Consider the following 15289-nt stretch of genomic DNA (forward strand, 5'->3'; position numbering starts at 1 on the left):
TAAGCAAGATTATAGGTCAAAAATGCAACAATATACGACGAACATGTTCGGAAACAGAATTTGAATTCGTGACTCTCATCGCAAGTAAAGTACCCTAACCACCGAGCCATGTGAGCTCCACTTCTCTATTTATTACATTTTGTATTTTATTTGTAATTCACATTAACTGTAACTTTCTATTTGTTTATTTTCTTTGCCCAAAAACGTAAGATTTACCAACACAACTGTGAGCAAGAGCTTAGACTGATATTGTGCTTGTCTTCCAAGTACATCTAGCATTGTGTACACTTTCTTAGTTGATCGGTAATGCTATAAAAATTAAACATACTATATTTTTATAACGAAAGTAAAAATAAACTTAAGGTTACCAATAACAGCTAAAATAATCTGTGTACTAATCTTTACCATACAAGAACTACGCTGGGTTATCACAGGTAAATAAAGTTTGTAAATTTTCTTTTTTGATTAGACAGAACATCTGAGTAATAAATAAGTTTAAAGTATTCTACTTATCCAAAGAATCCATACAGATCTAAACTATCCCTTGTTTTATGTTGTCTAGAACAGGAACATTAAGTCATGTGACTGTTAATCATTTTTAACGGTTCACCACGAGCGAATTATTAAATGAATTCCATGTTGTTAAATCTCTTGTAAATAGAAAACAGAAAGTACAGATATCTCATCAGATTATTTTTAATTAGTCCATGAGAGATGACGGACCACCATGGCCAGGTGGGTAAGCACTCGATTCATAATCTGCGGATAAAAGATTAGAATCCTATAACACAAAACATTTTCTCTTTTTTACCCGTGTGTGTGTTATTATGTTGTTGTCAATCCTATTATTTGTTGATAAAAGTAGCCCATGAATTGGCGGTGAGTGTTGATGACTAGCTGTCTTCTCTCTATTCTTTCATTGTTAAATTAGTGACAGGTAGAGCATATAACCCTCGTATATCTTTGCAGAGATTCTTAAAACAAAAACATGGTTGTATATTTTATTGAATGCGTTAAAAAGAATAATTGGAATGGAAATGGCGAGAAAAAATCTACTTATTTTTTTCTTTTTTGTCTGTAGTTAACTGTACAAAATTTTAATATGAGATATCTATGCTATAATGACCACTGGTATCGAAACTCAGGTTTTAGTATTATCAGTCTTCAAAGTTATTGCTGAACCATTTAAATTCCGTCTCTGATTTAACAATTAATTTAATATTAGCTCTTTTAAAACAACAATATATAAATAAATTATAAATTCAATATATCATAATTCATACTAGCGCGTTGTTGTTGAAATTCAATAATACTCAAATATGATAAAAAAATGAAGAAAAATTGGAACAAACTGACCGTAAATAAAAAATATAAAACACAAAAAAATACATTTCAGCTTAGACGATGATTAAATTTACAATAATTAAAGTAAAATTAACCTAGAACCACTTGGCTCTGCAGTATCACAAATTTAAGGCATAGTGATGTTTAATTGAAATTAATTATAGGTGGTGATTACATGTGCTTTCAAAAAAATAATTGTTTTTTTCCCCCAAAATCTGGTTGAAACCAAGTGCTAGAATTCTTTAGTGTAAAGGAATACATCTGTTGATTGCATACTGGTTTCCTAAATATAACCATTTAAATTTTGGGTGGATTGACAGGGCAAGCAGAGGCCACTTCAACTGTTTCTTTCGAACAGCCGAGTTTGTCAGATAGATGCATAATTTTTAAATATATTATCTGGATAATACTAAAACTTACGTTCAGGGAATATACTTTAGCAATGTTAAAAGTTGTTTGTTTTTTATCACGAATCTACACAAAATGCTATCTGTATGTGCTCTGCCAATCATGGCTATCGAAACCCGGTTTTTAGCATTTTAAGTTCGCTGTACAGAAAAAATAGTGAATCTTCATAGCTTCTTTCGATACCCGCTGTTAGAAGATGGAATTACGTGTGTAGGTGTGCTTGTGTGGACTAGATTTTTGTGTTAAACGCTTCAACCTTTACATTAAGGCTCTCAAAACATCTACCTGCTGAATCTCCAATACTTGAACATTGTGATCGTTTTTTGGCTTGATATTTATGTGCTTAACGAGTTAGCTTTAAATATATTGCTACATCTGTAGATTCTAAGAGTTTTGTTTGTTTCAAACGAAAATCACACTAAATTGTCTCTTGTGCCTTCTGCGGGTAATCGAATTGCAGTGTTGTTATTCCAGGAACTTACCGCTAATAACTGTTGTTATTATTATTTTGATTTTCGGCTGAAAGGTTGAGCATGTTTGGTGTGATAGGGATTCGATCCCATGACCCTCGGAGAACGAGTCGAGTGCCTAAACCATGTTGTCATGCCGGGTCATGAGTTATGTTTTTATCACAAAAAAAACAAATAACACACTTAATTATATGGCTATTCACGCAGTCGGGATGTAAGCAATTTCGTTCACTTATGATCTGCTGTAACTCTTAAATCGCATGTTCACGTGCTGTATGCAGGCTTAAGTTCTATTACATTGTTGTTCTCTCGTACTCGTTATGCGAGTGGAACAGTAGAGGCTCGTTGAAAAAGAAAATTGATGTTAGGCCTTTGGAAATCTATTCGACCGGTGAAATATTCCTCATATTTATTCTTACATTTTACTTGTTTTAGACAAAAGTATTCTTGATGAATTACATGTATTGTTGTAGAACTCTCAAATATTTTCTATGTCATTTATCGAGTTAACATCTGGTTGTGTGAAGTACAGAACCGTTGCGTTGCATGACACTTTTTCTAAATATACATCTTCTCTATACTTTCGAAGAAAACGTTCATAGTAGTGAGCGTTTCATCAGATTCAACAAAGATTTTTAATAAGGCAGCATGGCTAATATACAGTCAGAATCTATCTTCAAAAAAAAGTGTGACCAACCTTTGATTAACCCCGATGAAAACGAAACTGAAGTAAGGAGCCGTAGAAAACAAACTAAACAGTAATATTAAATATTTTGGGATCACCTTTGACACCGACATCTCTTGGAGGAAGAATATTCAAAACCTTTATTCTCGTTATAAACCGTATCAGTTACATTAAACTCATCGCTGGTGAAAACAGTGACTGCTACCCAGACACAACTCTTAAAATATATAAAACATTTATACGTTCAATGTGGTTGGCAGATAACAATCTCAGAAAGTTACCACTTCGAGGACGGTGTTTCTGAACCTGTTGTGCATGTACTGCCAGTTATTACCCAGCAGGAGCAATTAATAAATAAGGATACCAACATTAAAAGGTTTTTGTTCTTGAACACTAATTTGTCTTGTTGACGTGGAACCGAATCTTCGCGTTAGGCTCACTTGCATCAAGCCAGAAATCCCTGTCCTGTTATTCGGTCACAAGCAGTTCAACTCTTAGTTCTGAACAATCATCAACTTGTTTATTTCCAGACACATATGAAAGTTTTAATGTAATCATTATTACTTTAAATTTAATGAACGTGGCCTAGCATTGCCAGGTGGTCAAGTTGCTCGACTCGTAATCCGAGGGTCGTGGGTTCGAATCTCCGTCACACCAAGCCTGCTGGCCCTTTCAGCCGTGGGAACGTTATTATATGACTGTCGATCCCACTAGTCGTTGGAAAAAGAGTAGCCCAAGAGTTGGCGTTAGGTGGTGATAATTAGCTGCCTCTCCTCGTTCCTTACATTGCTAAATTAAGGATGGATGAAATAGATAGCCATTGTGTAGCTTTGCGCGAAATTCAAAAACAAACTTCACACGCAGGGATGAAGGAGAACGATTGTTCCACTCCCCAGAAGCACATAGATGTGTCTACAGACATTAAAATACATATAATCGACCTTTAATAATATTTTTACAAACACCACAATGTTTTTCACCCTATTTTTAGTTTAAAGGGGCAGTATATAAGGATATTCCACCTTAATTTATTTGACATAGAATTATCAGTGTAAAAATGCAAAACTGAAGTTCGTTTACTTGGTTACTTTTGAGAAAGATTATTTTTTTTAGTTTCAACTTAGCATGTGTGAGTTTATATCTGGTATATAATCATAAATATGTTAAAGTAAAAACAGTAAATGTAGTAGTTGCTGTTTAAACGTTGCATAACATTTCTATAGAACCATTAAAATAAACTAACCAAAATTATGTTAATAAATTATCTAATAAAACTAAGACAAATAACACTGAATATGTTAACATTCGTAAAATTATAGTCTAATAATGCGAGTATGGGACTCTTAATCATTCTAACGGAGTTTGTTTTTAAGGGTGTGTGTGAATTCTTTTGATAAAGTTGTTTCATGTAGAATTAAGGTAGTAAACATGTTTTATCATTCAGTCTGTTCATTTTATTTTGACACAGCACGACCAGTTGGTTAGGGCACTGGACTCATCATCTGAGGGTCGTGGGTTCGAATCTCCGTCACACCAAACATGCTTACCCTTTCTTTCGTGGGAAGATTATAATATATGGCTCAATCGCACTATTCGTTTGTGAAAGAGTAACTCAGTAGTTGGCGGTGGGTGGTTGTGACTAGCTTCCTTCCCTCTTATATTTCAGTGTTAAATTTGGTACGCGTAGCGCCGATAGCCCTTGTTAGCTTTGCGTGATATTCAAAAACAAACAAACGACTGAAAGAGAAATCGTTTCGTCACTTCCGGTGATTTTACGCTCTTCCACCTTTCATCTTTGCAGCTCAAGAACGCAGCAACTAAGACAGATGCACAACATTATTAGTTCAACCAACAGGTACAGTTACGTTAAAAAGATCATTTATACACAGTTTCATAGAGCTGTGCTTGATATATCCCATCCTCTTCTGAACGTGTTACATCTTAAAGTGAACGATAAAGGTCTGTTGTTATCATGGTGCGGGACAATCCAGTTTACGATCTTAGGGTAATTTTTTTTAAAAAAAGTTTCATCAAAATGAACAGTCATTTGTATTAAACCTTTACTTCATGTGGTTTGTGTAACATTATAACCTGAACCACTCCTTTAGATATATAACACCAGATTAACTATGTACTCAACAAATAAATTATATCATTACAAATTATTTCAACCTTTTCAACTTGTTTTTCTTCGTAAATAGCTGTTATATTATTGAAATATTGTCTGATTTTTGTTAATCAATATTGGATGTTTAGAGACATTTAAGCATTATTTAAATATTCAGAACCTTAAAAACTTCAGTGATTATTTACGAAGATAATTCGTTTGAAATAAATATTAAGTTTTTAATATCAACGAAGTTTTTATTAATAATTTTTTTCAGAACACAGTTTTAGGGCTTATATTAATAAAATGCCTACATGTCGTCATACTCAAACTTGGGTTTTATATCTTCTTTATATTTTTGTGTTACAAATACTTCGTGTATGTATATCGGATGTTACATATAAACTCGTATTATAAAACAACCTCAAAACCTCATTAGAAGCAAGACTTCTGTATAAAACATTTAATTTTCTCGATGATATAGCTTACACAGAAAGTGAAAAGTCCGGATACTTTCAGACCTCTGTTAGAAACTTACTACATATGACATAATGTCTTCAAAACCTCGAAGGAAAATTATTTAATTATTTCAATTAATTAAATGTTTCTTATTAAATAAAATGTTGGTAAGTCCGCGAGAGTTATATTTTCACAACCTCATATATCTGTAATTCTAAATCATCATTCAACATTAGAATCCATATTTATATACATATATACAAGACAACTTTTATCCTAGTAGATATAAAGTACGTTTTTTAACTAATCTGAGAACTAGATTTTCTAGGTAAAAACAATATAATAAGAATGCATTCCGATATGCATCATAATCAGACTTATCAATTATTGATTGGTTACGAAGGCAACAATTAATTTGTTGCCTGATATTACAATATAATAGTTGTTTCATTCTACCTCTACCTTAATTGTTTTATGTTTTAGTAAATTATCGTTTTCACACAGTATGTTTAGTTTACATCCCAGAACCTACTTGTAAAAATTTAAGTGTAACTTTTCATTAAAGATTTTGATCTTGTTTTTAATAATCAAAACTAAAATAATAACACATAGATATAGTTAATTTTCAAAATATAACAACCTATCATCATGAGTATATCAATAAACGTATTAACATTCCAGCTTCGGCACTTACTTCGCATTGTGAGGAGATTTGGGTTATCTATTTAATTTTTGTGGTTACTGTTGTTGTTTTCTCCTATTTCCATATCATATGATATGATGCAAATCAATTAAACATTTTCTTCTAATATTTTTACTCGTTATTTTATAAAATACCACTGTCCCTAATGACGAATATTCATTAGATAACTATGAAGGGAACTTTAATTTACAGGAATTGTAGCATATGACATAGTTGGTTTACAGAACATGAGTGCTGACATTTCAATTGCTTCCATCTCATTTCATATAAGTGATTTTTGTTCAATTAAAAAAGTACGAAATACAGATTGTTAAGAAAAATTAAAACTTACTGTATTTACCAGTTTTCTGAAGTTGTTAAAACAACGTATGTTGATTAATATTGAGAACCTTTTGATTTTATGTTTTACCATAATGTTGCGACTAGCAGAAGCAGAAAACCTGGCAGGTATTTTGGTTTAAGATTTAACTGGCCCCTAGCAGGAGCTCTGGACAGATTCAACAGGCGGGGGCGCTTCCTCTTCACTCTACTCGTGATTGAATATTAGGTTAAATGTATGAAGAAGAAAAATGCGTGTGCTTATACATATATAAATACATACGCACATTACTGACACATGTCGCCCTGATCGTGGAAATGCGTTTTCTCGGGGTACTCCTGTTTTCACCTAGAGCAACTTCTGAGGCTTTTGGATTTACAGATCCGTATCCTCTTGTGTTTGTTTGTTGTTTGGGGGGGGTCAATACTTAACCTCCCGTAGACCACCAACGGACATATCTCACTAGCCTGCAGAGTAATTTGGTATACTTGAAATTCATTCGGTTTAGCTCTTAATCATTAGCTCAACAAAATTTAACTTCATGAGTAAGGAGAAGAGAAGGTTCCTTCTGCGCGCTCTCTATTGCTTTGCGTTTCTTTCTGAGGCGCAAAGTGTTAAGTCGGAATACTTGCCACGAATTTGATTGATTGACATATGCATTCACAAACAAACTGTGATTATGATTGGCAAGCAGGCAAGCTACAAAGAAAAGACCAACAATAGGTACCAGCCTGTGACTATCACAAAATCATCGACCAATACAGGTCTTAGGGCGACTTGGGATCTGCAGATTCTATGCCAAGAATTTGGTGTCCGAGCTATATACCTGAAATGAAAATTAAGATGTTGATAGTTAGTACACTATATACTACGAATTTCGTAAGGAGCTTGACAGGTGCGCCATGTGTCGGATGTTTTGTCTAACCTTGAAAATTGTTCTATTAGTGTGTTTTTTATGTTAGGTGTTTGACAATATCTTTCGGCTGAATTCTGCATTATTTCACTATGTTTAAGTAATGTCTGTAATGAATCTAAGTATACCTTAGTAAACGATATACCATACAGATCACTCGATACCGTAATATTTTTAATTTCGCCTGCGGTCATTGAACATGTTCCACGTGACCATGCATCCCTATTCTGTGAGTGGTCTGATATTAGCTTTATAAGTAGTTTTAATGAAAGGTCTAGCACCTCTTGTGGGTGCTTCCAATAAGTCTAAAGAAAGTGATACGTTGGTTCACATATATTGAAATTTTGCTAACGTGATCTGTCTAGTGCAGAGACCGATTGAAGGTAACTCCCAGAAATTTTATAGATTTAGTGAATGTTATATCTGTGTCTGGTAAGGTAAGTCTTGTTTGGATTAGTTTCTTCTTTTCCTTTTTAAACATCGGTGAAATAATTGCCTATGTTTTATAAGGGTACAGAGCGACACGCCACCTATTACAACATTTCATTATGTGAGTGAGCAAAGCTTGAACTCTGTTAGCTGCAACCAACGGAACTCTTGATGCGCTCCAAACAGCAACATCATCAGTTTTTTGTGATGCATGAGTATACGCTACTTTTGGGAATGGGCTATCGTTGACGTTTATTACGTACAAGAGTGGGGTGATAGCACATCTTCGCGGTTCGCTGGTTCCAGCTTGAATGGGCGTGAATATGTTTGCTTCAATTGTGCTCTGACTTCTCTGTCGGTGATAAAGCTTGAGATTCACTGAATAATTCTGTGTGGAGTTTTGAGTTGATACAGATTGAACAGCAATCCATTACGCTAAATGCTGTCAAATGCTTTTATAACATCGAGTAATGCCTCAACTCTCATATGTTTGTGGTTAAATACTTGATAAACAGTTTCTGTTAATCTAACAAATCATCGCTGAGCTACATTTGGAATGTCACTAATGAAATGATTGGTTTCAAAATGAAATAAGAGATTCTTTGAGATTATCTTTTTCATAAGTTTTCATGTGAAATTGAGGAGATTTATTGGTCTGTAATCTGTTTTAAGGTAAGGGACAGTGTGTTTTAGTGTTTTGATATTTGTGTTTTTTTGTTTTAATTTCGCTCATACCTACACAACAGATATCTACTCAAGTCGTCTCTAAGTTATTAGTTTAAGGCTAAACAGAAGACAGCTAGTCATCACCACCCACCGCCAAATATTGGGCTACTATTTTACCGACGCATAGTGGATTGACTGCCATATTATAACGACCCCACGACTGAAAGAATGAGCATGTCTGGTGTGATGGGGACTCGAACTCGCAACCCTGAGATTACCGTAATCATCTGGCCATGTTGGGCTTGTTTTTCGATATCTGCTTTACTTGGCAAATTAAATCGGGCGTGTTGTGTTGTTACGGATGTGTTTTACTGTGTTTGTATGTGTGTTTTCTAAAAAGCAAGGCCACATCTAGCCATCTGCTGTGTTTACCGAAAGGAACGAACCCATTGTAAATCCGTGAACTTACCTCTGTACCAGCGTTTGTCTTTACCAGAATCGATTGAGGCTATAATGTATTTGTATTTGAGTTTGGTACTTTCTTCCAAAGAGGGTGTGTCGGATATTGACTTGACGTTTCTCCAGAAAATGGCTCTACCTGTTTTACTTTCGTCTATGGAAAGGCAGACATTTTCTCGGCTAAACTCGCAACCGTATTATTAATTATTTTAAAATGTTATTTTCCTTATTAATTACTGTTTTTTGTGTGACGGTCTTGCGTAATAATAAATTGGCATCTTTCTGTTAAGTGCGAGTGGATCTCGGGAGTTAGTTTCCACGACTTAAATTTAAGTTATATTATCTTACATAAGGATACAGTCGATATTACGGATTTTATTAGAGGTTATGGGAAAAGCTAAATTAGCAACCGTGCGTCCATTGGGTGTGATAAGGTATATTTCAACGGGAGACAAGTTGAGATACGTGCTGAAGATTTCCAAATATTTAGCAAATATTAGCGTAAAACTATACGAGGGATATCTGCACCAGATGTCTTTAATTTAGCAGTGAAGGACCAGGGGGAAGGCAGCTAATCATCAACATCTACCGAAAACTCTTGGAGTACTCTTTTATCAACAAATACCGGGATATATCCTTACATTATAACGCTCACACTGTTGAAAGGATAAGCTATTTGGTAAAATGAACATTTAAACCCGCGACCCTCAAATGGAGAATAAAGCGTCCTAAACACGCGACCATGTTGGGCCATTACTTATTGAATTTAAAGTATGTAAAAGATTTACAATACACATTGTAAATACTAAATAATAATAAGTATCTTTATAATTATTATTTGTAAATAATAATTGTAGCATATAATAAGATTTTATATGTGTTTAATCACGTTAAATATTATTTATTCAAGTAATACTACATAATAAGATAACTACATTAAAATTCGTATTCTCACCTGGATCCCATGTGCGATATACAGGTACCAACGGGAAACTTCATCCACTGTGTTTAAGATGTCACCCCTGAATCTTCCTTCGTCTGTGGACTGCTCTATATACAATAAAGTAATGTGAAGTAGGTTTTGAGCTTCATGTATTACTTTTACGTAAAGAAACACATTTATCAAAGCTAGTTCCGTGTTTGTATAACTTTTTGTCAGAGATATACTATAGTTTTCCTATTTAAAGCTATATTTAGAAATGTACGTAACTTATACTATTAAAACTGTATTGCCTAATTCTCGCCTATTCACTAAACGTGTAGATGAGTCTCGACTGTAAGAGTAAAAACTACATGTGTGTACTTGAACATTAATGGGTCGTGTATACTGTTATGTATGATTAACTTTCTAGAATCTCTCTTCACGCCACGTCTACAAAGTGTAACAAACGCGTCGCGTTATAAGACAGTATACAGTACTGTTTTGCTATGGTTGGTGTCATACATACTTCGTAAACTAAAACTGTGGTTGATGCTTATTAATCGATGACTTCAGATATCTGACCAAGAATGTTTATATATTTTGAACATTATAAACCACTTAACTTCAGGGGGATTCACATCGGACATTAGTATTTTTACCTACACGTTATTTATTTTCAGCGGTAAAAAACTCGTATGAAAAATCGAACAGAGAAGAGCTAGCTGGCTTTCTCTTAAGTGGATCGTATCCAGATCAACTCGAACTTATTTCGTTCATCATGGTCTGGATGTCTCGCTATTATTTGCAAATTTTGAAAACCTTTGTACGTATTTAATTATTTGTAAAGGCAATTATTATAAATTTTGTTGTTGTTTATATATTAAAATATAGTTTTATTACAAAAAATATCTGTATCAATTTTCAAATTGCTCTCGTTTAGCTTTGAGCGAAAATCAAAACAAATAAAACCAAGTACTTTAACATGCGTGTCATTTCGTTTCGTTACGAAGAAAGCATTCGTTTTGATGAAAGTTAATTAAATTATTTTTTCAATATATTCTTTTCTAAGCAAACATGAAAAACACAAACTATTAAAAAAACTAAACAAATATAACTTGGAATAATTATAGTTGGTAATGTCTGTTATAGCTAATATATTTAACCAAGTTGTATGTGAAAACTACCATTCTGAAAATATTTTACATCTCTACATCAGATTGTTTCTTACCTCAGGTTCATCGATTGTTATCTGGATTTCCTTTTCTGCAATTTTTTGTTTCGTCCTATTTATAGTTATATATAATTTTAATATGTAAAACAAGTTTAGAAAATTTTCGTTGTGTTCTTCCAAACTTGTTATCCGTTGTCTTGTTCTACTTTTTAATATATATGCAAATAAACATCCCAGCATTCAAAGCAAATGTTTTTCAAACTTTATGTCTTTTTTTTTTTTAAATGTACAATAACATTTAACAAAACCTCCACTGGTCCATGTAGTGAGAACATTTATACCGTGGTCATTTATTGACAAATGCTACTCAATATTTACAACATACTACATTCATTTAGGTAAAATTTTGATGAAATTGAAAATAAAAGGTTACAACACAAGTAAATTACAGGCTTGTATTTCTAAAGTAGGTGTTTTTTCATTTCTTTGGGAGAAATATTATTTAGTAGAAGTGTTTTGAATTTAAGCCTTTTAAATATATGTCCTTACAAACATTAGATTTATAAGTTAATCTTTATGTATTAAAATAACCTTAATGTCATACTTTTATTTTTTTTTTTCAATTTCTTCATGGTTTGAACTTTTAATACTTCATATCACTCCTCAGTTCTTATTAACCCAAATCATTTTCAGTACCATGTGACAGTGAGTTGTCAGTCAGTATGATCTAAAATGACGTAAATAGGGAAAGCTTAAAGTAACACGTTGATGATGTAGCGAAGTCAGATAAAAGTAAACACGTCACGATTTACGCAAATACTAACGAACTCTGTAAGTTACTTGTGTGACAAAAAATTTCAAAATCAAGAAAAATGTATTTGTTACTATTAATTTTGGTCTAATTTATTTTTGAAACAGAATATTTCTGATGTCGCTGTAAATGGACATTTAATTCTTAAAATATATCTTAATCTTTTATTGAGGTTTATATGATATTAAAATAAGCAAAAAAGCGAAATAACAATATTCCCAACAAATCCTTCAGTGTAACGTATGATAACATGTAATAAACTTCATAATGTATTAACAAATTGCTAAATTAGTAATGTCAACACTACGCAAAACTAAAAGTATCTGGATTCGTAAAGTTAACTAATACATGTTGTTGATTTTCAAAATATTGATATATGTGATAAGTTTCGATTCTTCACTAACTTACCTTCGCTGATTTTCAAATAAACTAATTATAAAAGCATTTAGTTTCTTAGAAAAATAAACACAATAAAACAAATTGCGATAAAAACAGTTGAGGTGGAAGGTGTCGTGTCGTATCTTACAAAAGCTATAAACACTGTACATTGTATTATATATTATCAAACGCCACGCCCAGACCCTGAAAACACCAAATTAAACATTTAGTACATTCAAATAACTCAGAATGGAGCGTCTGTTATAAAATCATTTTTCACATCATTAATACAGATCTGATCATAAATGTGTATAAAATTTCAAATGAAACGAGTTTTTATATGTTCTAACGATTTGTAAATGTATCAAAACACTTAATAGAAAGTAATGTAAGAATGTTCTGTGAAATCTAAATGTAACATGAATAAATCCATTGACTTTACATTTGAAAACAAGTTAATCACGAGTAAAACAACAAACATATTATTTGCAGTTTTGCACATAATATTTAGATGTACGTATTCATTATTTTAAAACCTGCAAAACCTGTTTATCAAGTTCCTTAATCAACGTTCTTTACAGAGTTATAGCTCGTCATTTTTGCACATTTTTGATTTCATCGAAATACAGTCGTAGTTTTCAGTTGAATTGGTAAGATAATTTTAAGCGAGATTTGAAAGAATAATAATTATAACAAGGGTAATATTTGTATAAATAATCCTCGAAGATTTTTTGTCGTGTATTTCAATTGCTCAATTAGAACTAAACATCCAATAATAATTAACAAGATTCATATGATGTTCTTAAAATGCTATTCTAATAATTTTAAATTACGAAGACAAAGTTGGAAATAAACATTCAAATTATCTATCACGATCTTATTTGTTCGTGTCAGGAATATACACCGAATAAAATTTTATAGGTAAGACATACATAGTGTAATGGTTTATATATGAAATAAATATGTCTTTTTGTGTAAGTAAAAAACTTTCTAAACATACCTTAAATCTCAAAGCCGGATTATCTTGCACCATGCTGACAAAATATTTTATGAAGGATTTCAAAAGTAATAAATACTGATAAGATACGTTGACAACAACAGTGGAACTGTGTACAAATTTTGCGACCAATCTTAGTGCAGTTGTTGACTGAACAAAGTGTACTGCGTGTGTTTCATATAATACGTTCTTGAGTCGTTTCGTGGTAGGAGGAGCTTTAGAAATGTAATATCAGCAGATGTGAAAACTACCTCTCACAAAATTTAAATTATGTTTAACTTAGAATCAGATTTATGTTTTGGTGATGATTAGAGATTTTATTTTTTTTACTGATTTACTCTGATATATTTATTTTAATGTCGATGGTTCCTTTAGTTAAACAGATATATTAAAATGTATCTAACTTGTATTGTTAAATAAGTATTGCTTATTTTTGTCTCTTCTCTAAGTCTTTAAAAGTATCTCAACTGCTAGAATAAACAATGTACTGTGTGTGTGTGTAAACTCTAGTGACTGGCAGTATTCTTGCCAATTTGAATTTACATCTCTGAACATTCAACGTCAGGTGAATCTTGTTAAGTAATATGGGTTGTTTGTATTAATTGAACATCGAAATAGAGGGAGAAATATGCAAGGATTATTTACACAAATATTACCCTTGATATAATTATTATGCTTTCAAATCTCTTTAACTTAAAAATATATTTATTTTAATGAGCATTAAAAATGTATTTTTTATTATTTACTGTAACATATTTATTTTCAAATTGACATTTGCTTAAATTAAACATATATTTAAAAATACATGTAACTTTTGTTATAAAATGTGTATATCGAAATGGACGCCTTTTCTCTAAATTTGTAAAAGGTTTTTGAGTGCAAGAATCAAAAATGTACTGTGAGCGTATTTAATATACTCGAAATTTAACAAACCTCGGAAGCTATGCGTGTGATAAACGTGTACCAATTAGAACACTGCGTATATTTGAGCAGGAACATTTATAGAATTCAGACGTTACAAACTGTCTAACATTAGTGAATTAACTTCAAACGTTAGTATTTTTACAATGGCATTGTATAACTTCGGCTGTCAATAAATCACATGAAAGCTACCCGATAAATGAAGGGTACTGATACGATTCGAAATTAATTGTTCATCGTAAACCATCGATAAAATATTTATTTTCACACCAGATAAAAGTGTCTTTATTGTTTGCAACTTTGTAAAACTATTATGTATAAACTATCAATTCTAATTAATATTTGTAGTAATTGTTATTATTTATTGTTTTATTGTTTGTATATTAAAATATGTAGCTGTTAAGAAAGAAATATATGACGTTCAGTCTTGTAAAATATCATAAACTTGTCATAAATCGAAATTTAATTAATTTTTAAAATTTAATTACTGTTTGACACTGATTTTGGATATGTGAAATTGTAATAATTAATATAATAACTCGGATATCCATTCAAAATAAATGATAATATACAACTTAAAATATTATTTTTACTCGCGCTCAATTCGAAATCTCTAGTAGAAAAACTAAGAAATATAAAAGACAAATGTGCAGTCTAGTGTGGTTTTATCTTTATAATTATGTTTATAAATTTTGCTACTTCTGCTTAAAATTGTTATTTTAAACATTCAATAGTACCTAAAAAGTAGAATTTTGAAAACACTTTTCTGCTTAACTTTACCTAACCAAGATGATAATCCATACTTTATGTAGTGTAGCCAGCCTGGAACGAGTGTACAACAGTTAAGAAAACAAGGTCAGAGACACATACACGAGAACAAAATAACGAAAATAACTACAGAGTAGTACCATACTAATGATGAGAACATGTACTGATTTTACTGCCCAGTAATTTCCAATAAAAATGATCATATATGAAATTGTTAACTTCTGAATTAAGTGATTCACGGTATATATGTAATAGTTACTAAAACGCATTCCACACTGTGGTGTCTTGGGAGGGAAACAAGAGCAATTGTCATATTCCACTATATCATTTGTGGAAAGTAACCCAAGAGCACTTCCTTC

The 15289-nt window shown here is 32.1% G+C and overlaps 1 long non-coding RNA gene across 2 annotated transcripts in view; it reads right to left on the bottom strand.

The window, feature by feature from the left end:
• LOC143246496 (uncharacterized) overlaps positions 1-13401 on the bottom strand; it is a 71542-nt gene extending 58141 nt beyond the window's left edge. For both annotated transcript variants that reach the window (XR_013025996.1, XR_013025997.1), the window contains exons 1-2: positions 13245-13401; positions 9918-10012 (exon numbers count right to left, since the gene is read on the bottom strand). This is a non-coding gene — a long non-coding RNA (uncharacterized LOC143246496). The remainder of the gene's footprint in view (positions 1-9917; positions 10013-13244) is intronic.
• Positions 13402-15289: the final 1888 nt, after the last annotated feature.

The sequence above is a fragment of the Tachypleus tridentatus genome, chromosome 3 (assembly GCF_004210375.1).
Source record: "Tachypleus tridentatus isolate NWPU-2018 chromosome 3, ASM421037v1, whole genome shotgun sequence".
NCBI lineage: Eukaryota > Metazoa > Arthropoda > Merostomata > Xiphosura > Limulidae > Tachypleus > Tachypleus tridentatus.